Consider the following 25086-nt stretch of genomic DNA (forward strand, 5'->3'; position numbering starts at 1 on the left):
CAAGCCTGTATTTTAGTGTCCAATTGTAGAAAAGTACAAGGGACAGCAGAAACTCTAGTACTCTACAAACAATTGAATTTTTCCCCCCAACCACATGCACAAACATGCACCCTCACTCTGAGTCCAGTCAAGCCAACTGCCTAATGTACACCCCCTCCCTGCTACAAAATTCTAAAACCCTGTTACTACTCCATGATCTGAAGAAGTCTTGTAACACAATTACGTTCAATAAAGATCTGAAAAAGGAGTTTTCTTTACCATAGAGTTTTCTTTTAAACTGTAACTCTGGTAGCTTATGCTGTTCATTCAAAAATGAACATCAGGTCATTATCTTTCATCTGAACAGCTTCCATCTGTCATATCCTACTTCCATTTTTCTGTTTGTCCTGGTGGACTTCCACAGTAACCCACCAGGTTTGGATTGCTAAGCCCAGGGTTTCTACATTCAAGGTGATTATTTAATGTGTATATGGTTCTATTGTGTATGACCAAACTATTTTAATGAACTGAAAATACTGACAAAAAAAGTTTGAACCTACACAATATTGAAAACAAAAAAAACATTGAATGAATAATGGGCAATTTCAACTACCCCACCATTAACTGCGAAAACTACTCATGTACCAACTCCTTCGCTCAATGCTTTCTGGAATTCATAAATTCCAATGCTCTGGATCAACTTATCCACACCCCCACCAGGGGCAACAATATCCTAGACCTAGTCATTACCAACATGAGTGACCAGAGATCCACACATGAAGTCAACTCCTCATTGCTTAGATCCGACCATAAGCTAATCACTCTAGATATCTGCATCCCACCCCCACCCACCATTAAGGAAACCATGGTAAAAAAATTCTCCAAAGCCAACTTCATGCTTCTTAAGACAGAAGTGGTGAATTTCATGACACCCATGCAGATGGATAATACAGTTACAACTGCTGAATCCTACACAAATGCTCTCTATAAGCACTTACACGAGTGCATAGATCCTGCTATCCCAAACAGAACCAAGACACTATCCTCCAAAAAAAGGAAGCCAATCTGCTGGTCTCCTATCATAAACAAACTTTATAACAGAAGGAAGAAACTGTTGCAAAAGAGAGTAAAATCTCAAGAGTGAAGGAGCTCCCTGGTCAGCCTCAGTAAGAAGCTGGGATCCCTTATACGATCCTCCAAAGCTAGCTATGAAAACAAAATCACCACTGATTCTAAGGGCAACCACAAAGCATTCTATAGCTATGTCAAGAATCTCAATGGCAACACACAGATCTGCTCTGAGTTACAGCACAACAGCACGAAAATTACAGAGCCAACTGATATTGCCAGCATCCTGGCAGATAGGGTCAGTGCTAACTTTACCCCCCTCTCACCCCCTAAAGGGCCCATATCTATACAGGAAGAATACAGAGTCCCTGTAATAAAATCTATGCAGGTAAAAGTTGCACTCTCTAAAACCAAAAACACAGCATCCATAGGACTGGACAACATCCCAGGCTGTGTTTTATAAGAACTTTAGAACTAACTGGCTCCCCACCTAAGCACCATGTTCAATCATAGTCTCACGTCAGGCTTTGTGCCCACTGAATGGCGCAAAGCAACAGTTACCCCACTCCAAAAAGGGGGAGCCACCACTGATCCTGGAAACTATTGCCCTATTAGTCTGATGAGCCTGGTCTGCAAGGCCATGGAATGTATCATCATGGAACTCATAAACAAAGACATTGGTAACCTCCAAACTCTGGACCCCACCCAGTTCAGGTTTGTGAAAGGAAGATCATGCCTTTTGAACCTGATCAACTTCTTTGAGGCAGTCACCAAAGCCGTAGACAAGAGTAAGGTGGTTCACACAGCCTATCTTCACCTCACCAAGGCTTTCAACACCATTCTCCATTCTGGAATTATAGCTAAATACACTACACTAGGCAAAAATCCCCACATCACAAGATGGGTTGCCAACTGGCTCACTGACAAAACCCACACTGTAAAAGTTACTGAACCCAAATCTGACTTCAAGCCAGTGACAAGTGGAGTACCACAGGGTTCAGTCCTGGGACCTCTTCTGGTTGGTATCTACTTCTCTGAAGTACAGGCTAACACAGAAGGCCTCTGGCTAATGAAGTTCACAGATGACTGCAAACTAGGATCCATAGTTGAGTCTCCAAATGATGTGGACATCCTACAGATGGGCCTCACGGAGACAGATGCCTGGTGTCAGAGGCATGGCCTCAAGCTCAATGCCAAAAAGTGCATTGTCATCCCCTTTGGTAAAAACTCTGTACCCATGAACTACCACATAAATGGCAGTCTACTTAACTCCGAATGTGTGATAAGAGATCTTGGGACCCAGGTGGACAGTAATCTCTCCTTTGATAATCACATCACTACAGTAGTCAGGAAATCCTTCTATGTGACACACCTCATCACAAAAGGATTCTCATCCAGGAAAAAAAGAGGTCATTGTTCCCCTCTACTCGGCACTCATTAGACCCATTATAGAGTACAATGTCCCTTTTGGAATGTACCTCACAAGACATCTGCAGCAGCTGGAAAGGCCACAGAAGTACCTCATAAAGAGGATTACTGGCCTCAAACAGATGCCCTACACTGATAGTCTCAAATAACTCCAGCTTTACTCTGTAGCATATATCCTACTCTGAGGAGAGCTCTGCCTAACATATAAAGCTATGTTAAACCCAGAGCTGTTGGATATGCTACACCTAAAGAAATCCCAATCCCTCCGTGCTACACACTCTGGGGACCTAAACCTTATCATCAAAATAAACAGGACATGCTGGAGGGATAGATTCCTGTCCCAGAGACTTCCTATACTCTGGAACAGGATACCCATCTATGTCAAGCAAAGTTCCTCATTAGCACTCTTCAAGAAAAATCTTGATGAGTGGATGGGAAATAGAAAATACACCCCGGGGATCACTTCTGTGGCTCTGCTCAACAGGGGCACAGGAAATTAACTTTCTTGGGTGGCTTAAGCCAGGGAACCTTGTTGGCTAGGCTTACTTAGGCCCTTGGGCCGATAGCCTACTACCTACCTATGAACCTATGAAATAAAATCGATAAAGGAAAACTATTTCCTCTCCCTGTATTAACACTAAAATCCCCATAACACTAGCTTCAAATTCATCTGAATAGTGGCATTGCTAAGGGAAGGTTTTTATGAAGGAAAGGTGCAGTGTTAGGGTTGAGTGAAGGGGCAATGTTAGGGCTAAGACCCATTAATCTGGTGGTACAGGGGAAGGTCCCATCTCAAGCAGCAATGAACAAAGTACAGTAAATATACAGCTCCCCGTACATTACTGGATTATCTAGGTCCTATCTGAATAAGATAAAAAACAGAAGAGTTATCATGCCGTCACTAAAAGACAATCAGGTTGATATCACTGCAGAGTATAGCTATTAAACATTAAGTGTAACAACATAAATACAATATTTAACAAAACTTTTAAAGCTTGTGTTATTTGTCCTTTTACCTTTTTTAGCATCTAATTTATAGAGGCCCTTAGGAGACCAACAGTCCATATCAGCAGAGTCCAACATGCCAGACAACATGTCAGACTAGGATTTCTCTGTATAAGGCCACAACTCTTCTTCACTAGGAAGAGAAACTTTCAGATGACTATATTAGCCTCTAGAGAAATTTGAGATGACTGAGAGGTAGCATGCAAGGTCGATTTCTCTCACTTCTAACACTTCTGTAAACAAAGCTGTCTTATTCTTATTCCCCCGAGAAAAAAAAGGAATTCTCAACAGCATTTTTCCCCCTTTGAGACCCAATCCCTGGCCTTTGAATGGAGGTTTCAGTCCCCCCTCCCCCCGAGCCTCCTCTTAGTAGCTTAGACTTATTTTGAAACTGTGATTTTGCAGGTGAAATAAGGTCACTATTATTTTTTCCTTGCTAACTCCCACTTCATCTCCTTTAGGACCAGTAACCAGCTCCCTCTTCTTCTAAAACAGCTACTTTATCTTTGTGCAGAAAGTCAACTGCTTCTTGCCTATCCTGCAACAATGCTTTCTTACCATCCTTTTCTACCACTAAAATGCCAGGATACATAAATGGTGTCATAAAGTCACAAGATGAGAGCTCTTTTTAATGAGCAACATCATTTAACGTAAACTATAGTCTTCTGGAAAAGTCAGCCATAAAATGCATGAAGTGTGATTTCCATCTTACCTTCTTATGCTGGTCTTCACATGCGCAGAGCTAAAGGCACGTAAGACATACACCAATGCCTAGTTACTACCATGCTGGGACTCTGCTCTATGCACCCTCTCAATAGCACATGGCAAAAAAACAGGGGAATGAGAATCACTTTAGCAAGCAAGTATTCAAAAAAGGATCTCAGATCATGGTCATCTATGATAAAGGGAACCGCAAAAACTTTTACATTGATCAAATGGGATCTGTTCTCAAGATTATCGATCTTATTATGATGGAACGGCTACACTGATATGTAACTTACTGGACTGAGCAGAGTGTAACACTGGCTCATCCTTCATAGCTTGAATTTTTAATTTCTGAATGGCCTCTTCTTTTCATTTCTAAACAGACAATCGTTGTTTCGTATGATAGACCTCCAGCTGGTACCCATAATCGTGAGTCACTCAAGCAGCAGTAGAAAGTGATCTTTCACTGGAGCTTGTTTAAACTGCTCCAACAAAATTTCCCATTGACTGACCATTTCATCAGAAGCATTCTTATTTGCAGTTTTACAGTGGGAGCAGCTATAAAATAATCAAACTACTTTTTAAATATCCAGGGCAGGCTAAAAATAAAAGCGCAAGCATCCATCTCAGATCAGGCCTACACCGCCCCCCCCCAGCCCCCCCACCACCACCACCTTTCATCTTCATTCTTTTGATGGTTCTAAAATGACTCTTACATGACGTATTTAGAGCTGGCCTTTCACTCCCTGGAATCTTTTCCCACCTATATCCCCACCCTGTTTACACCCCTTTAGCTATGGCATTAAGCTGTTCATAAACTCTTGTTCTCTTTTATTGCTTCCTTACCCTCATCTGTACCCCACAAATAATCATCATTGCTTTCCTTATGAGGTTGTTTACCTTTCTCTCTCTTTTTACTTTATTAATTTCTTGACCAGGTTATCCCACTGGACACGTGTGTCCTTTTTAAGGGCACCCTTGAAGTATTGTCTGATTAAATGACTTGCTCAGAGTCATACAGTAAACAAATGGAGGAGAGAGGAATTATTATCATGCAGTCACTAAAAGACAATCAGGTTGATATCACTGCAGAGTATAGCTATTAAACATTAAGTGTAACAACATAAATACAATATTTAACAAAACTTTTAAAGCTCGTGTTATTTGTCCTTTTACCTTTTTTAGCATCTAATTTATGGAGACCCTTAGGAGACCAACAGTCCATATTAGCAGAGTCCAACATGCCAGACAACATGTCAGACTAGGATTTCTCTGTATAAGGCCACAACTCTTCTTCACTAGGAAGAGAAACTTTCAGATGACTATATTAGCCTGTAGTCTATAGGAAAAATTAACAGCCTAGAATCTCAATCCTTTGCTCTGACTGGTGCACAAATTCCATTCAAAAAACTTTATTTGTCTTTTTGCCCCCAGCAAAATGACTTCTTTGATAAATTCTGTCTCAGAGCTTTTGATGTCCTACAGGTGAAGTTCATACACCGCTACCCTGTCTGTCACTCTAGATTCCTTCCTTCTTTGCTTCTCCTTGGTCTGGCACCTCATGCATACTCAGTGTCGTCCCCTCTACTGTCAGAAATAAATAGTGTTGGACAATAAATATGGTGAGATCACACAATGAAAGCACAAGCAAAAAATCTCCCAGAACCAAAACGGTCAAGTTCAGTATTATTATGAATGTAAGCACAAACTTTCACTCAAGACTTTTCAGGCATGAACTACTCATTAAAGCACATGAATTTAAATACAAAGTTATTTAATTTAATTAATGTCACATGATCATATTTAATTAAGACTCAATTAGAAATTAAATCAGCAAGCACTAAGTAACTCGATTCTGCAATTTCTTTAAAATAAGCTTAATACTTACAGCTCCATTCAAACCAGGGGTATATGTGCTTTAAATCTTATGATCCATTTTGTTTCTTGTTTTTCAGTAGCACTGATCAAGTCACCTCCCCATATTTGCTCAGAAACAATCTACAAAATTAAACAAATTAAACCAATGCATTGTACTAGTTTCAGAAATATGTTTATATAAAGCATTAGTCTGTATTTTCCTGTTTATTTCTGATAAGTAATCTCCTATTCATTTTTTAAATTTGCGATTAGTTTTTCCTATATAGTATGGCTCACAGAACTGACACTTCACTATATATATAATGTTTTTTGTATCACATGTACCATAGGCATTCACTGAAAAAATATTACCATATAATGGATGCATAATGGTCCTGTCAGTATAAGTATATTCACAATAGACACAATTTTTACAACCAAAAGTGCCATGCTTCTTACTGGCTAATGTTCCACAAGGATTTTGTTGTTCCTTATAACATAACTTATCTTTCAAATTATAACATCTCTTGTATCCAAAACTTGTTTTTTCTTCTACTATATTTTTAAGTTCAGGTAGACCATAAACCAAGGGTTAATACTTCCTGATATTTTTATTGTTACCAGTATTTGTATTATATGTAAGAATACATCTGTGTCTATCTCATCTCTTTATTCTATTTGATTGCATTAGTAGCATTATTTGTCTCAGAAAAAATAGGTTTAGCTGTTCTTTCACTTCTGATGTCCAAATTTATTTTATTAAGATTTTCCTATTTATAAACTCTTTGAACATTCATTATTGGAAGTAGGCACCTGTTGATCCATATTATCACCCTGTGTATTTAACTTGGTTATACATTACATTCAAATTTTTTACAACTTTATTAAATATAAAAGGGGGTGCATACTTGCACAATGTATTTAGGTGTTCCTTTTTATTCTTTTCTTATATAGACTAGTTTCTAATTTGCCATGCCATTTTTCATTAAAGTTATATCCAAAAAATTATTTAAAAAATAGCTATTGTTTGTTTTAAACCTACAAAATCTGTGGTGTGTTCTATATAATTAATAAATTCTTTTAAACTGTCTACACTTCCATCCCATATCAAAAAAGATCATCCACAAATCATTTATAAAAAAGAATGTTAGTATGATTTGGGTTAATATCCTTAGAAAGTGTAAAATGCTCTTCCAAGGTATACATTAAGATGTTAGCATAAGTGCTCACAACTGGGGAGCCTATAGCAACACTCCTGTTTTGTCTAAAGTAACTTGTTTTGAAGATAATTTTAAGCAACATTGTTTTTATGTCCAATAAGTCACACAGTCTATTAATATATACTCCATCATAAGCATTGAGTGATAACAAATAATTCCTCACACATTCAATTCCTTCATATTCGGTATAGATGTAAAAAGTAAATCTAGATCTAACGTTATTAGCAAACAATCAGTCAAATCCTTATTGCTAGACCAACTAAATAGATGCTATAAAAAATCAGAAGTGTCTTTTACTGCAGTTTTGAGATTTATCAAGACCTGACCTTAATTGTAAATTCAAATATTTAGAAACTGGTTCTGTCACCAGATTTATCAAGACCTGACCTTAATTGTAAATCCAAATATTTAGAAACTGGCTCTGTCACCCATCCACAGGCCGAAATTATAAGTCTCAAGTGTGGATGTGACAGTGATGTATGTATTTTCAGAATTCCATAATTATAGGAGTTCTCAGTGAAGTGTTCTAAAATATTACAATAATTGCAAGTCAGTTTGACCATTTAAATACATATCATGTAAAAGACAGCCAATCCATTTGATGTCAGGAGGTTCTTTTTTACTTATCATAGTGATCAGTACATTTTCTCATGCTTCTCCTCTTCTGTCAGATTTCCTTCTCCATCCTTCTATAGTTTCATGACTCATGCAACAACTTCCCATCACTCTCCCTTTCACACCACCCCGCCATTATACTGCAGTCTTGTCTTTGCTCAATTTTCCTTTAGTATAACCTTTGGTGTGTTTTACAGTTCTTTTTGTTCTGTGCTCACCATTTCCCTTTACCTGCCTACACTCCCTTCTTTTATTTTTAACTTTTCTACCCCATACACTGCAATACCAATGGTGCATGGTTCAATTGTCCACTTCCTCTAATTTCCTTACTTGGCACTAGATGCACCTTCTCACTAAGAGCCATTCTAATCTGCTGCCTTGGCTTCCTCCAACCATGTTACCTATGACCTATATAGCTTCTTTATTCCATTCCTCATATATACCAGCCTACACTCCCACAGTTTCTGCTTTGTTTACCTTAATTGTGATTATATAACTTCCATTTACTTAACATAACTCTGACATTGACCTTAGTTACCCCTCTGGGCTACCTCCTCTCATGTTTCAAAGTATTCTTGGGGAGAAAAAACTTCTGAGCCACCACTTAGGGTATATATGTCACTTAACCTCATTTTGCCTTACTGTATCTACAAAATTTCTTCTTTCTTAAAAAAATGTAAAACTGGCTACTCTACCACACAAGAATACCTCTAGTATTTTTCCTTTATCATCTCTTACCTGTTAGATATGCATTGAAGATAAGCAGCCATTATGGCTAAGCAAGTTACAATTTCTGTCAGGGAGTATAATCCAGTGTTGTAGAAAAGCTGCCATTTCTTCAAAAACGTCTGAGAAGGCCTTGAAGTTAGTCATAGCTGTCTGAGCAATTAAAGAAAAGTATTTTTACTATATAGTTTGTACATGGTTAAAACCCAACATGGATGTTCAGTGAAGGGATAAAGGTGAAAGACTGTTGCTTCTAATAACAAGAGCAATAGTATACCATATCTCATAGGATATCACGTAACACTCATATCACCGCCTCAAACGTTATCTACTCAAGTACCTTCTTTTATGGTGGGAAGTCATACTGCAGTTATGAGACTGGAAACTGTCTGTGCCACAGTCTCATAACTGCAGTATGACTTCCCACCAATAGCATTTGAGGTTCTACTACTGCAGATTACAACAGTATACTGTTTTATCATTCTAGACAAATCCTCAATACAAAACTGCAAAGCACTGAAATGCTTAGCTTACATACCACTTGTTGGTAGAATTTAAGTATCCTAATGTTTACTCATCTTTAAACTTTCACATTTATGTCAACTATATAAGTGATAGATAAATAACAAATGAGATCACTGTCTCACACTAAGATACATACTGTAAGTACATGAAGTTGGCTAGGTTATTCTCTTTTTCCTCAAATTATTTAACTAGTCCACTGTGACAAAGCTCTTTTGTCCCTAAATCAACTCCAACATCAGTCTAATGCATCTAGAAGCATTCTGGAGGTAATTTTCCTAAGGGTAAGGATGGAAAAAAGTGCCATTATCTAAGAAAATACTCTAACAACAACTAAGGATGAGGTTTAGGAAATCAATAAAAGGAATTTAAAAAGTTTTTAAAGGGGTTTTCACCTGGTAACAACTTAGAGATGGAGTGTCGTCCCTCTACTGTCAGAAATAAATAGTGTTAAAAGTATAAAAAAAAATTAAAATGATTTTGTAAGCACAAACTTTCACTCAAGACTTTTCAGGCATGAACTACTCATTAAAGCACATGAATTTAAATACAAAGTTATTTAATTTAATTAATGTCACATGATCATATTTAATTAAGACTCAGTTAGAAATTAAATCAGCAAGCACTAAGTAACTCGATTCTGCAATTTCTTTAAAATAAGCTTAATGCTTACAGCTCCATTCAAACCAGGGGTATATGTGCTTTAAATCTTATGATCCATTTTGTTTCTTGTTTTTCAGTAGCACTGATCAAGTCACCTCCCCATATTTGCTCAGAAACAATCTACAAAATTAAACAAATTAAACGAATGCATTGTACTAGTTTCAGAAATATGTTTATATAAAGCATTAGTCTGTATTTTCCTGTTTATTTCTGATAAGTAATCTCCTATTCATTTTTTAAATTTATGATTAGTTTTTCCTATATAGTATGGCTCACAGAACTGACACTTCACTATATATATAATGTTTTTTGTATCACATGTACCATAGGCATTCACTGAAAAAATATTACCATATAATGGATGCATAATGGTCCTGTCAGTATAAGTATATTCACAACAGACACAATTTTTACAACCAAAAGTGCCATGCTTCTTACTGGCTAATGTTCCACAAGTATTTTGTTGTTCCTTATAACATAACTTATCTTTCAAATTATAACATCTCTTGTATCCAAAACTTGTTTTTTCTTCTACTATATTTTTAAGTTCAGGTAGACCATAAACCAAGGGTTAATACTTCCTGATATTTTTATTGTTACCAGTATTTGTATTATATGTAAGAATACATCTGTGTCTATCTCATCTCTTTATTCTATTTGATTGCATTAGTAGCATTATTTGTCTCAGAAAAAATAGGTTTAGCTGTTCTTTCACTTCTGATGTTCAAATTTATTTTATTAAGATTTTCCTATTTATAAACTCTTTGAACAAATTCATTATTGGAAGTAGGCACCTGTTGATCCATATTATCACCCTGTGTATTTAACTTGGTTATACATTACATTCAAATTTTTTACAACTTTATTAAATATAAAAGGGGGTGCATACTTGCCCAATGTATTTAGGTGTTCCTTTTTATTCTTTTCTTATATAGACTAGTTTCTAATTTGCCATGCCATTTTTCATTAAAGCTATATCCAGAAAAATTATTTAAAAGATAGCTATTGTTCGTTTTAAACCTACAAAATCTGTGGTGTGTTCTATATAATTAATAAATTCTTTTAAACTGTCTACACTTCCATCCCATATCAAAAAAGATCATCCACAAATCATTTATAAAAAAGAATGTTAGTATGATTTGGGTTAATATCCTTAGAAAGTGTAAAATGCTCTTCCAAGGTATACATTAAGATGTTAGCATAAGTGCTCACAACTGGGGAGCCTATAGCAACACTCCTGTTTTGTCTAAAGTAACTTGTTTTGAAGATAATTTTAAGCAACATTGTTTTTATGTCCAATAAGTCACACAGTCTATTAATATATACTCCATCATAAGCATTGAGTGATAACAAATAATTCCTCACACATTCAATTCCTTCATATTCGGTATAGATGTAAAAAGTAAATCTAGATCTAACGTTATTAGCAAACAATCAGTCAAATCCTTATTGCTAGACCAACTAAATAGATGCTATAAAAAATCAGAAATGTCTTTTACTGCAGTTTTGAGATTTATCAAGACCTGACCTTAATTGTAAATTCAAATATTTAGAAACTGGTTCTGTCACCCATCCACAGGCCGAAATTATAAGTCTCAAGTGTGGATGTGACAGTGATGTATGTATTTTCAGAATGCCATAATTATAGGAGTTCTCAGTGAAGTGTTCTAAAATATTACAATAATTGCAAGTCAGTTTGACCATTTAAATACATATCATGTAAAAGACAGCCAATCCATTTGATGTCAGAGGTTCGTTTTTACTTATCATAGTGATCAGTACATTTTCTCATGCTTCTCCTCTTCTGTCAGATTTCCTTCTCCATCCTTCTATAGTTTCATGACTCATGCAACAACTTCCCATCATTCTCCCTTTCACACCACCCCACCATTATACTACAGTCTTGTCTTTGTTTGCTCAATTTTCCTTTAGTATAACCTTTGGTGTGTTTTACAGTTCTTTCTGTTCTGTGCTCACCATTTCCCTTTACCTGCCTACACTCCCTTCTTTTATTTTTAACTTTTCTACCCCATACACTGCAATACCAATGGTGCATGGTTCAATTGTCCACTTCCTCTAATTTCCTTACTTGGCACTAGATGCACCTTCTCACTAAGAGCCATTCTAATCTGCTGCCTTGGCTTCCTCCAACCATGTGATCTACGACCTCTATAGCTTCTTTATTCCATTCCTCATATATACCAGCCTACACTCCCAGGGTTTCTGCTTTGTTTACCTTAATTGTGATTATATAACTTCCATTTACTAAACATAACTCTGACATTGGCCTTAGTTACCCCTCCAGGCTACCTCATCTCATGTTTCAAAGTATTCTTGGGGAGAAAAAACTTCTGAGCCACCACTTAGGGTATATATGTCACTTAACCTCATTTTGCCTTACTGTATCTACAAAATTTCTTCTTTCTTAAAAAAATGTAAAACTGGCTACTCTACCACACAAGAATACCTCTAGTATTTTTCCTTTATCATCTCTTACCTGTTAGATATGCATTGAAGATAAGCAGCCATTATGGCTAAGCAAGTTACAATTTCTGTCAGGGAGTATAATCCAGTGTTGTAGAAAAGCTGCCATTTCTTCAAAAACGTCTGAGAAGGCCTTGAAGTTAGTCATAGCTGTCTGAGCAATTAAAGAAAAGTATTTTTACTATATAGTCTGTACATGGTTAAAACCCAACATGGATGTTCAGTGAAGGGATAAAGGTGAAAGACTGTTGCTTCTAATAACAAGAGCAATAGTATACCATATCTCATAGGATATCACGTAACACTCATATCACCGCCTCAAACGTTATCTACTCAAGTACCTTCTTTTATGGTGGGAAGTCATACTGCGGTTATGAGACTGGAAACTGTCTGTGCCACAGTCTCATAACTGCAGTATGACTTCCCACCAATAGCATTTGAGGTTCTACTACTGCAGATTACAACAGTATACTGTTTTATCATTCTAGACAAATCCTCAATACAAAACTGCAAAGCACTGAAATGCTTAGCTTACATACCACTTGTTGGTAGAATTTAAGTATCCTAATGTTTACTCATCTTTAAACTTTCACATTTATGTCAGCTATATAAGTGATAGATAAATAACAAATGAGATCACTGTCTCACACTAAGATACATACTGTAAGTACATGAAGTTGGCTAGGTTATTCTCTTTTTCCTCAAATTCTTTAACTAGTCCACTGTGACAAAGCTCTTTTGTCCCTAAATCAACTCCAACATCAGTCTAATGCATCTAGAAGCATTCTGGAGGTAATTTTCCTAAGGGTAAGGATGGAAAAAAGTGCCATTATCTAAGAAAATACTCTAAGAACAACTAAGGATGAGGTTTAGGAAATCAATAAAAGGAATTTATGTTTAGTTGTCACTCTTGGTAATCATACCTTAGAAGAACATGGAATCAGGACAAGAAACACCTGAACAAAGGAGATGCATGTAAACTAGAACAATCCTTTTCAAAGGTGCTGTTAATAGGCAGGGCACTGAGGTCCAACACAAACTGTAGAGATGGTATCCCTGCCTTCAGACAAGACCAATATAAATCAGAGTCTGAAGCGGTAGTGGACATGCACAGATGCTTAATAAATAACACTCAGTGTAGATATGTGAACTAACTGCATAGAGATCTGTATTTCAACTCAGAACTCTCTGTATGAATTATATACAACATGACTGTCAAATCATGATGGCTACTTCATTAGGTTTAAAACTATAAACCCACATATAACATCACATTTTTAATGAGAAAACATATCTAAAGGTTTAACAGACCACATCTGTAATACCGCCATTATTTTACTTATTTGTGGTCTATATTCTAGCTGAGACCTCTACAGATAATGTTCATCACATGACATGCAAACTGCTGCAGTTTTGCTATTATAAAGGCATATACTCAAATAGCAGTTAATGATCAGTAAGCAGAATAAATGTGGGCAGACATTTTATAAATCCATTAGTTTGCCAAGTTCTAAAATCAAACAGCCCAATCAAGACCTCATTTAGGCCATTTGTTCAGTCCTATGCTGCCAAAAGTCCTCAGTACCATTCACTACGTCTCTCGAAGGCACCACTGGAGATGAAAATCAGCATATTCTCCCTATCAGCTGGTGCGCTAGACATGTTGTTCTTTACCTTGATCAAGGTCTCAACAGTCAAAAAGTTCTAACCTGTCAACGGTCTTCATTTTCCTTGATGAGCCAACAAAAGCTCAAGGAGCATGACCATGAGATCTACATGAGAAAGCTACAGTGGTATCTCCAGTCAGAGTGGCTCCAACATTGCCACCCCCTGAACTTCCCAGTCCTCTGCCTTCCTTGTGTCAAGCTCAAGCTTCAGCGGTAGATTTATCAACTTTCCCTCAACCCTGGGCTTCCTTTCCAGGCTCCAGTCCTCTCTCAAGAGATCTTTACAGATGCCTCAAACAGGGGATGGAGGGCATCTTTGAGCTATTTCAGGGTTCATGGTCTCTGGCCTCCTTATCAGAAGTTAGACACCATCAATATAAAGGAGATGAGGGCTCTGCTTTAGGATCTTCAAACTTTTAATCCCCTTTTTCATCTTGGGTCCCTCATAATTTTCACAGACAACACCAAAATGATGTGACATGTCAACAGTCAAGGAGGTACAAATTCCTGTCTGCTTTACACACTACATCTTCGGGTCTTGGATTTAGCTGTCCAGTATCAAATTAATTTTCAGCTTGTTTACATTCCCTCAGAGTACAATCTAGTGGTAGACTCTCTGATCAGGTCCAGCACACAAGCTCATAAATTGATGTTTCACAGAGATGTGTTCCTAGACATTGCTCATTGCTAGGGTATTCCTCAGATACATTTTATCGCCTTCTCTCTGAACAGACAACTTCCTCTATTCTCTTTCAGAGTCCCAAGTCTTCGGGCTTGGGAATTGGATGCCCTGTCTTTTCCTTGGAAGGGGATATTTCTGTATGTCTTCCCTCCCCTTCCTCTGTTACCACAAGACTAGCACAAGATCAGGCAAGACACATACAAAATCTTGTCAGTGACTCCCTTTTGGCTCAGACAGCACTGGTTCCTCCTTATTTCTTACTTAACCAAGGGAGACCACCACAACTACCTCACTGTGTGGATTTTCTCACACAAAACAAGGGTTCTCTTATCAATCTTCACTTGTCTACTCTTCAAATTCTTGTGTGGGTGATAGGGTTTTGTTCTCTTTAAGGCATCTCTTTTCTGAGGATGTGTTTCAGATATTGCAGGAGGCCAGGAAACCCATAAACAGGAAATCATAACTGTCCAAATGGAAGTGATTTTTCTGTCTGGTGTCTCTTTTACCAGCAGGATCCGCTATCTGTGGAGGTTCCTTTGGTCCTCTCTTACTTTTGTGATCTGCTCCACGCTGGGTTAGTATATTCTTCAGTGAAAGCTCACTTGTCAGCAATTCCTGCCTGGTTGCCTTTAACTCCTCCTCTGGCCTCTGCATTAGAAATCAAGCAATTTCTCATAGGCATCTTTCATATCAGGCCTCCCAGAAAGCCAATTCAGCCTTCCTGGGACCTCAATTTTGTACTTGGAAAAGTCGACCCAGGCTCCTTTAGAGACTACTTCTTTAGCTTCCTTGCAACACTTTACTTGGAAGGCCATTCTTCTTTTGGCTTTTACTTCGTCCAAGATGGTGTCTGAACTTCAGGCTCTCATGACCATTCCTCCTGTTTTAGCTTTTCACAGAGACAGGGTGTTTCTTCATACTAATCTTCTTTTAATGCCCAATGTGGTCAGTGAGTTGTCCCTTAATCAGTCTATTCCTCTTTCCTTTTTTTCTTCTCCGCAGTCTGCCATTGAGAAGGTTCTTCACACCTTGGATTTGCATAGACAGTTCAGATATTATTTGGTTAAAAACTAAAGTTATTCACAAATTCGAGTGACTTTTAGTTTCCTTTTATCCCAGGTCTTTGGGTTTGGCTGTTTCTAAGCAAACCATTTCTTCCTGGATTTCCAAGGCCATTTAATTTTATTCTTCTCAAGGTGAATGTCACTCTTCTTCAGTAAAACCTCATTATGCCAGGGCATTTGCCACCTCTGGTGCTTTTTTTCTAGGGACTGGATACCAGTTCCATCCTTGAGGCTGCTACTTGATCCTCTGTTCATAGTTTCACTAAGCATCACAAGTTTTATACTGTTGACACTTTATCTTTTCAGGCTATCAGCTACCAGACTCATATGACTGGGTGTTTAGGCCATCCTTTCTCAAAAGTGAGGGAACATCAAAAGGCTTAGGAGGCTCCCTTTGGAGGAACTCATAATAACTTATCCTGCATGGTTTACTGGGGAGGCTTGTCTGTGCTGTCATCCTCTCAGCCTTCCTTTTTTTTGCACTGTCTCTTAGGTTATGAATACTGCAACAATGATATGGAATGATATAATACAGTACAGTTGTGTAAAATCTTACCATAACAGTAGATGTCCTCTTCACTGTTGCAATATTCTTTCCCTCTCTCCTGCCTTCTCTGCTCTAGCCTATTATTTCTTGCCCTCCAGGCCGAAGGGCTCTTCTCCTCCTTCTACTTCTGGATGATATATTTTTCCTTGTCTCCAGGGATATTCTGTTCCTCCTGGGGCTATTCCTTTCTGAGTATGTGCTTCGTATGTCACCTTTATGCCCTACTCCTTGCATTGGGAGCATATGTGTGATGCACAGTGCCTATAAGTACTAAAGGCTTTGGTATTCTAGTTGGATGTTGGGCTATTCTTGGTCGGAGATCACTTAGACCATGAACAATACTGCAAAAGTGATATGGAAGGACATCATAATTATCTTGTGCCAGGCTAATGGCTGAAGAGGGTTTTCAAACAATAATCCTCAATGGGGTGTGGGTAACATAAAATTTACACCCAGCTTATGTGGTTTAATCATGAGGGTGAAATCAGTGTGTTTATACAAAGCCAGTGTTGCCCCCCTCCAGAGGAGTGGATTCCTGCTATTATGTACTGACATTTAAGAAAAAAAAGTCTGACCTTTGCTAAATATTTTCATTCTGTAGATGGATTTTAGTGCTCTTCAGCTATTATCAGGTAGTATGGACATCCAAAATGTATAGGGAATGCTCTAACTCTAATTGTATGCACATTACATTTTTTTCTTCTCACTTTTTAGAGTCTACATGGTTCATGCACTTCTTAACTACCAGATTTTTCAGACTATGTAGATGTTTACCTTTTTTTATCTGTCCTTCATAAAAAAGGTGTAGTTTTGTGACAAGGTATTGAGAAATTAGGTCATTAAATGATGAATGACACATCCGGTCTAGAAGATAATAGGTTGCCGACTATGCTGTCGTGCTGCTGGTAAGGGCACATCAGACATTGAAATCGGTTAGATAAATCGATCTACTATATATTGTATTATGGAGCAGTTTACTAATGTAAGATTTTTATTTAACTGATTAGTGCTATCGAGAGCCATCTGAACAATGGAAAAAAAGTAATGTTTGGCATTACTGCAGTAAAGAAAATCAAAATTTTATGATGGACAGAGTGAAAATATGAGAATCAGGGATATTGTCAGTACTGTAGATAGGGCACGGTGAAGGGGGCATCTGCCATGGGCAAAATGTGTTGGGGGGTTCAAGCAACCAATCCTAATTGCTCTTTAATGCATGCTGACTTTTAAAAGCTGGTATTGCATTTGCAAAAAAAACTGACCAACACCTTAGCACTCCATGTGCGGTCTAAACTGTAGCAACTACTTGCTACACTCTAGCAAGCAGTTTGCAACAGTTTAAAAGTCCAGTATCTATTTATCTATGAATCTATCTATACTTTTTGTCTGAAACCTGAGCACTGCAATGCTCAGTGTGTGGTCTTAACTTTAGGAAGCAGTTTGCTACACTTTAAAAGTAAAAATGTTTTCCATGTAGGGTATAAATAGTAGCAATCATTTGCAATTGTAGCAAACAGTTTGCTAAAGTTTAAAAGAAACATATATATTATTATTATTTATTTATTTTTAACTAAAATGAGAGGAAAGAGGGTTGGGGCAGGGAACAGACTTGATTGGCTGTGGTGGGTGGGGTGTCATGTATCTCTCTACCTGGTTGGTGTGCCAGCAGAAGGAGTGGACTATTTTTTTTTTTTTTTGTTCTTCACTTGATAAGCTGAGGGGGTGGGGTGCTAGTTGAGCCAACTATGCTTCTTGACATTGTATAAAAGTCTGTAAGGAAGTAGGATGGATCATACTACCAGCGTCTCCAACTTTTCTCCTGTCCATTATGAAATCTTTTATCAGTTATCTAGCATATCCTAAATCACTTTCTGTTTTTGAATAGTAAACATTGTTTTATTGTATAATTTGGATTATCACACCTACCCCATTAAAAACAAATAAATAAAATAAACCTTCCTCAGCTTACAGTTTGCCTTATGACAAACTGTTGTCCATGGAGAAAACACATGCAGATTGCAGACTATTAAGCACTGGGGAAGGTCTGATAATGGAATCCTCTAAGGACTTGCTCATGGCTATTCTCAATCTAGTCTAGAAATAGTCACTACTTTTCTCTTTTTTCAATAGCATCTTAAAGAGATGATTTATGGAAGCACAATTGTGTGTGTTTGTGGGGGATTACATCTTCTTAGCCCTGTTCCATTAGGTTCATTTATAAACTTGTTGAAAAAACACCTACTAGGGCAGCACTAGAATCTCAGTTTAAAAGAATGAATTTCAACATGCAGAGGTTAGTTGCTATAGCCAAGTGTCTCCTGATAGTATTCATATCTATGGCCACTTCTATTTTTTTTTTACAGGCCATATCTGAAGTGCATGCTAGTAGTATTTATACATGTGGCCAGTTTTGATTTTTTTTCTTAGGTCATATCTAAAAAATAGAAATCAGGGTCCTGTGCAGGTATCTGTTTTACAACTCTTTAAATAAATATTTATATTTTTTTATTTTTCAATCAGACTATGTATGTGGAGAAATTAACACAGAATACTTGCATTTATTTTTCTTTCAAACATGATTTACAATATATTATACATTTATCTGATGAAGCTCTGTTAAGGACAGAAGTACTCATCTATTTAATATATATATATATATATATATATATATATATATATATATATACACACACACACAGTTTTTGAGTAGCATGAATTTCTAATCAAGTTATAAATTCTTGACTACTATGAGGTTTCAGCTGAGATTGGCTAGTTTGTGGTTCTTTTTCCTGGTTTTACAGAGGCTCAGACAGCAACTTTTTTCCTGCAGTTAACTGTTTTTCCTTAAGGATGGGATAGGACACATCTTATCCACTAAGGCTGGAGAATTAATGCAGCTCACAAGGATGTGTGTATGTGTGTGTCTGCGTGCACACTCTCTCACACACACACACACACACACACACACACACACACAAAACTTTAGAAACAGTACATGTCTCAAACACAAGATGGATCAAACCATTATAAACATTCTAAGCTGACAATCAACTACATGTTCTGCATGTATATGCCATTCTACTATAATGAGATTCTTATGTCTGCTGTTTCAAGATATACTGCCTCTCACCTGTACCTATTTAATCAGCAACTGTTTTAACACCTATTCCACAAGGGTGCCTCTGGGAAAGATATACATCAAACTATTCGATAAACAATGAATACAAAGATGATTAGAGATAGATCTTAGGAACCATAACAGAAGTAGGGCTGAAACATTCTAGAGCAAATAAGAAGAATTCCTTTTGTCTACGTCTTTCAATATGTCACTCTTTAAACTTTAATAATGTTAAAAAAGCCAGTGTGGGAACCAGTTGTTAAAGACCAAGCAAAATAAAAAATATCAATGAAGCTTGAAATACATTTAGTAGAAATACTGTAGTTAACTAATATGTTATTTATATTTTTTCATTAAACCACATGGAATTTCCAAACAATGTCAGTTTGCTAAAAAATGTAAAGACAAAGAATTATAACAATTGTTAAATGCTTTTAACATATTTGTAATCAGGGCATAAAATATTTAGTAAAAAAAACAATCACAAGTAAGAAAAATTGGTATGGTTTACGTTCCTTACCTGAATAACTGTGGAGTCTGCAGCCATATAAACAGAGTTAAGTACAGACAAACAAAAATCCTCATTAACTGCAATTTTAAATTAAGCTAATGATGAAAACAAAGACATGACAGTACTGTATATCTGTAACACATAGTGTTTTGTCTCACTCTGATAAAATGTTTTCAGTTTACCCAAATGTTTTAAGAGAACAAGGGAGAGAGCTGCCAAATTTGTTAGATATGTGACACTAGTTGTACTGTTTGAAGTCATGCTTAAAATGACCACTACACAAAACCCTGACCAGTGGCCAAACTGTGACAGTAAGAAAATGAAGAGAATGGATTACCATATATATGTCACTGAAACTGCCTGAGATATAACTTGGCCACTATAGCACTATTTCACTGGATTATGACAAGTGTTGTGGAGGGGAGGGATGTCTGAAGTGCATTCCACATGGTGATACTGCCAATTGCATTCCAAATAAAATGTAACTGAGATACATGCCTTTACATACCTTTTTAGTGAAATGCTGGCCCTTTGAACTATCACTATGGCGTACTTGGTTTGCCCTTTCTAGTGCACCCTTATACAATTTATCATGTTCTAGTTTTCTTCAAAATGACCAAGTAAATTCCCTTACCTAGGAAGATGCCTTACAGAGATCAATTTTTTTCCCAGTGAGGATGATGCAGATAGCCATTAATGCCCCTTATCTTGATCATGGCTGGTAAGAGAAATGTTCTGTTTATCAGATTCCTCTGTTAAATACTATTAAAGAGTGTCACTCTAACTTTTGTTTTTTGTACCAATATGATTGTTCCCCTTTCTTTGCCAAACAGAGGAACTCTAAACATTTTTTCAGTCGTGCATGACTAAATTTTTAAACTTCTCTTGATATTTAAAAAGACTATGTAAAGCTGTGTAAAGGAATTAAAGAAAAAAAAATATTTGAACTTCCAAATACTGGCTTGCTTACTGATAGTGACATTCTCATTTGCCTTTTGTTGTGTGTTATTTACAATCTCTTAAACACTTGCACTCTCTCTCTCTCTCTGTACTGCAGTATATGAAATATTTATACTAATGTGCTATGATAAAGGTGCTGTAAAAACTCAAACCCTGTTAGACAGTCGTACATGTTTTTCTTTCTAGTAGAATACTCTCTTGTCAATATACAAGAAAGCTCATATTCTATGTAAGACAGAAAAGGATTTTTTTTTTGCACTTAGGCATACATTTGATAGCTTGTGTCATCAGCAAGTATAAATTCTTCTGACCATATGGTTATAAGAGCCATACTGCAATTGCTTAATGTTTGGTAAAAAAAATACTTTATTCCTTCAAAATGCCCCATTGCTTTCCATGGGTATGTACACAGAAACATGTAACCACATGCAGTATGGTTTGCGAGACAAGTATAGAAACTTGAAGTATATTTTCTAAAGTGATGCATTTTAAAAAGAAGTTCTTTGTAGCCAAGTTTCTGAAGCTGCATAAATATTTAATGTGACCTTTCTTGAAAATTTTCCTAGTACACGAAAGGTGAAACAAGAGGAGAGCAATGCTGCCTCACACTGCTTGGCTCACCAGTTTGGTTCCCGGTGCCAGCTTTGTAGAGCTAGCACACTCTCTCTTTGTCCATGCTTGCTTTCATCAGATGGTCTGAGATCCTACCATGTCCCAAAGACATGTAGGTAAAATCGCGATCCTCTGTGCTAGTGAGTGTGCGTGAGTCTTGTAGACGAGCGGCATCTCATTCAAAATGTTTCTCATGAATTTACTGAATAAAAGGATAGTTTCCATCACCCCAACAACCCTGAGCTGGATAAAGCAGGAATTGAAAAAATGAATTAATGGATAAACTATAATATATTACAAGAGTTGTGGAGCTCCAGAAAAATGTGTGGTTCAAATAGCTTTCCCACTTAAGATTCTTGTGTTTTATCTAGACTGAACTATAATAAATACTGGGATATGGGGTAGGGTTCTAAAGATTATTATAAGGTAAATAAAGCACTAGTTTCCAGTTTGCCAGAAGTAGACTGTATCTTTGCTCTTTTATCCGAGGGCTGAAATGAGTATTATCAAAAATAAGAAACTTACTGTATAGAAACTTCATGAATGTGTGTATTAGCACTCTAAAAAGTTAAGAAATTCAGCATATAAATTTGTATAAAAATCTAAAGATTTCAGCTGATCATTTTTAATTGCAAAGTAAATGCTTCACAAAACAATAATTTTAAAAACAGATAACATTATTATTCTACATTCACAATTTTTTTGTAGCAGCTTGGATCAGATCACAGTCATTCCTTGATTTCAAATTTCTGCCGCCCATTTTTTCATTGCCTGAGTGGACCCAGAGGCCTGCACTACTGCACAAAGTGTAGGTCAGCTACTTACCCCAGAGGCATGCATTACTGCACAAAGTGTAGGTCAGCTACTTACCCCAGAGGCATGCATTACTGCACAAAGTGTAGGTCAGCTACTTACCCCAGAGGCATGCACTACTGCACAAAGTGTAGGTCAGCTACTTACCCCAGAGGCATGCACTACTGCACAAAGTGTAGGTCAGCTACTTACCCCAGAGGCATGCACTACTGCACAAAGTGTAGGTTAGCTACTTACCCCAGAGGCATGCACTACTGCACAAAGTGTAGGTCAGCTACTTACCCCAGAAGCATGCACTACTGCACAAAGTGTAGGCCAGCTACTTACCCCAGAGGCATGCACTACTGCACAAAGTATAGGTCAGCTACTTACCCCAGAAGCATGCACTACTGCACAAAGTGTAGGTCAGCTACTTACCCCAGAGGCATGCACTACTGCACAAAGTGTAGGTCAGCTACTTACCCCAGAGGCATGCACTACTGCACAAAGTGTAGGTCAGCTACTTACCCCAGAGGCATGCACTACTGCACAAAGTGTAGGTCAGCTACTTACCCCAGAGGCATGCACTACTGCACAAAGTGTAGGTCAGCTACTTACCCCAGAGGCATGCACTACTGCACAAAGTGTAGGTCAGCTACTTACCCCAGAGGCATGCACTACTGCACAAAGTGTAGGTCAGCTACTTACCCCAGAGGCATGCACTACTGCACAAAGTGTAGGTCAGCTACTTACCCCAGAGGCATGCACTACTGCACAAAGTGTAGGTCAGCTACTTACCCCAGAGGCATGCACTACTGCACAAAGTGTAGGTCAGCTACTTACCCCAGAGGCATGCACTACTGCACAAAGTGTAGGTCAGCTACTTACCCCAGAGGCATGCACTACTGCACAAAGTGTAGGTCAGCTACTTACCCCAGAGGCATGCACTACTGCACAAAGTGTAGGTCAGCTACTTACCCCAGAGGCATGCACTACTGCACAAAGTGTAGGTCAGCTACTTACCCCAGAGGCATGCACTACTGCACAAAGTGTAAGTCAGCTACTTACCCCAGAGGCATGCACTACTGCACAAAGTGTAGGTCAGCTACTTACTAAGCCAGGTTCAGAGATGGGGGAGATCGGGGTAACCCAATTACAGCTTTCCCAAATGCTATAAGCTTCTTGTCTGAAATGAATGGCCAGTCATTACTAACGTCTCATTTCTTCTATGATCCATTGCTCCATCTTTGCCTAGAACAATGACATTTTGAGGTATACCTTATATATGTCCTTTAACATACAGGCCTTATCTTTCCAGACACAAAGAACTTATGACACTATATGTTATGGATATTCTCTCATTGAGAAGAGGAGTACACATGGAAGGGATTGGCATACTGTGGCCAGCTGTTTTATTTACTAAGTTCTAAAATGTAGTCCCTATTGCTCCACATGGGGGTTACAACTGGCTTCCCACCTCCACAGTACTTCCTGTCTGCATGATCACCACTCAGGTTACTCTGGTTTTCCCTACTTTCTAATTTCCTCTAGCCAATGGAGGAGCAGTACATATGCCATTGCATTTCTCCAATCCTTCCTTCCACAAAGAAGTGAGCAGGTGCTTCATTCCTGTCCTTTCTCATGCAGCTATGCCAGTGTCAGGGACTACAGTTAAAACTGGGTCACAGTCATAGCTTTTCTATCTATGACAAAATGTCTAACACTTTTAGTTGACAAATTTCAAAATAATGGCTTATGGTTGATACTGTGACCTTACCTTGCATGTACAGGTGTAGGATTATGCTTTCCTAGAAAAAAAAAATGTGGATAAATAACTGACTGACACATTAGTCTCTGGAACAGAGAAAAGCAGCACCCACTATCTGAAAATTACCTATTTTTTTTATTTGACTCTAAAACAAATCAAGTTAAAATATAAGGAAAAAGATGCTGCATTTGCTTTGCAAAGCTTCTGATTTAAGAATTTGTTCTGAACAGCTGCCTGAGTACAGAACCCATTGAACTTTAATCAATGCAGAATGACCACTAGAAAATCCCTTCCTTTCTTGTAAAACTCAAGACATATGCAAGCAGAAATAAATGCAGGGCAGCATACCAATAAAGTTATATAACTACTTGACAATGACTGCACGTATTTATCTAAACACAAAAATCTATTGTTGTATAATTCTGGTCAGTCAGAATTGTAATGTCGACTGATGTAAAATGCTGTTGTACTGGAATACCAAAAAAAAGAAATGCCTGTAAGGCCAAAGTGTGTCCACATACCCAAAATACTCCAACCAGCTCTGATGTCATTATTACTTAAAGTGATAAAATACTTTGCCCTTGTTATGATGCTTGTGATCTGTTTCTTTTGCATAAATTGAAGCGCACAATAATTATTTCAAGTATATATTATGTAAATTCATAGTTATTCTATGGTCACTGAGTCTTATGACCATTTACACCTTGCGGTATGTTCCATCTGGCCACAAGTCCTTTTTCAGGGGGGGGGGCATACGAGTCAGTCTCTGAGAAGATTTGTGGATACTCATCCAGTCATGTAAGTGATAATTAAATGAATGTAATTTTCAGTACTTAACAGGCAGGGGAATTTATTCCATAGTTTTGGGAGGTGCTGGGTTATATACCTGTCCCCCCACCAAGTTGCATCTGTTGGTAAAGCTTTAGGTCCCTGGTTTTACTACTGGTGCAGGGATTGGACTTACAGAGATGGAGGGTCCAGGACCACTGGCTTATTTCTATTCCTTTCTTCCTTAGTCCAAGTCATGTTTGACCCAGATAACTGGAAACGTTTAAGGTTTTTCCTTAGCTGCCCTGTGTAACTTATCAGTTGG

The sequence above is a fragment of the Protopterus annectens genome, chromosome 7.part0 (assembly GCF_019279795.1).
Source record: "Protopterus annectens isolate FY-2018-M chromosome 7.part0, PAN1.0, whole genome shotgun sequence".
Classification (NCBI taxonomy): domain Eukaryota; kingdom Metazoa; phylum Chordata; order Ceratodontiformes; family Protopteridae; genus Protopterus; species Protopterus annectens.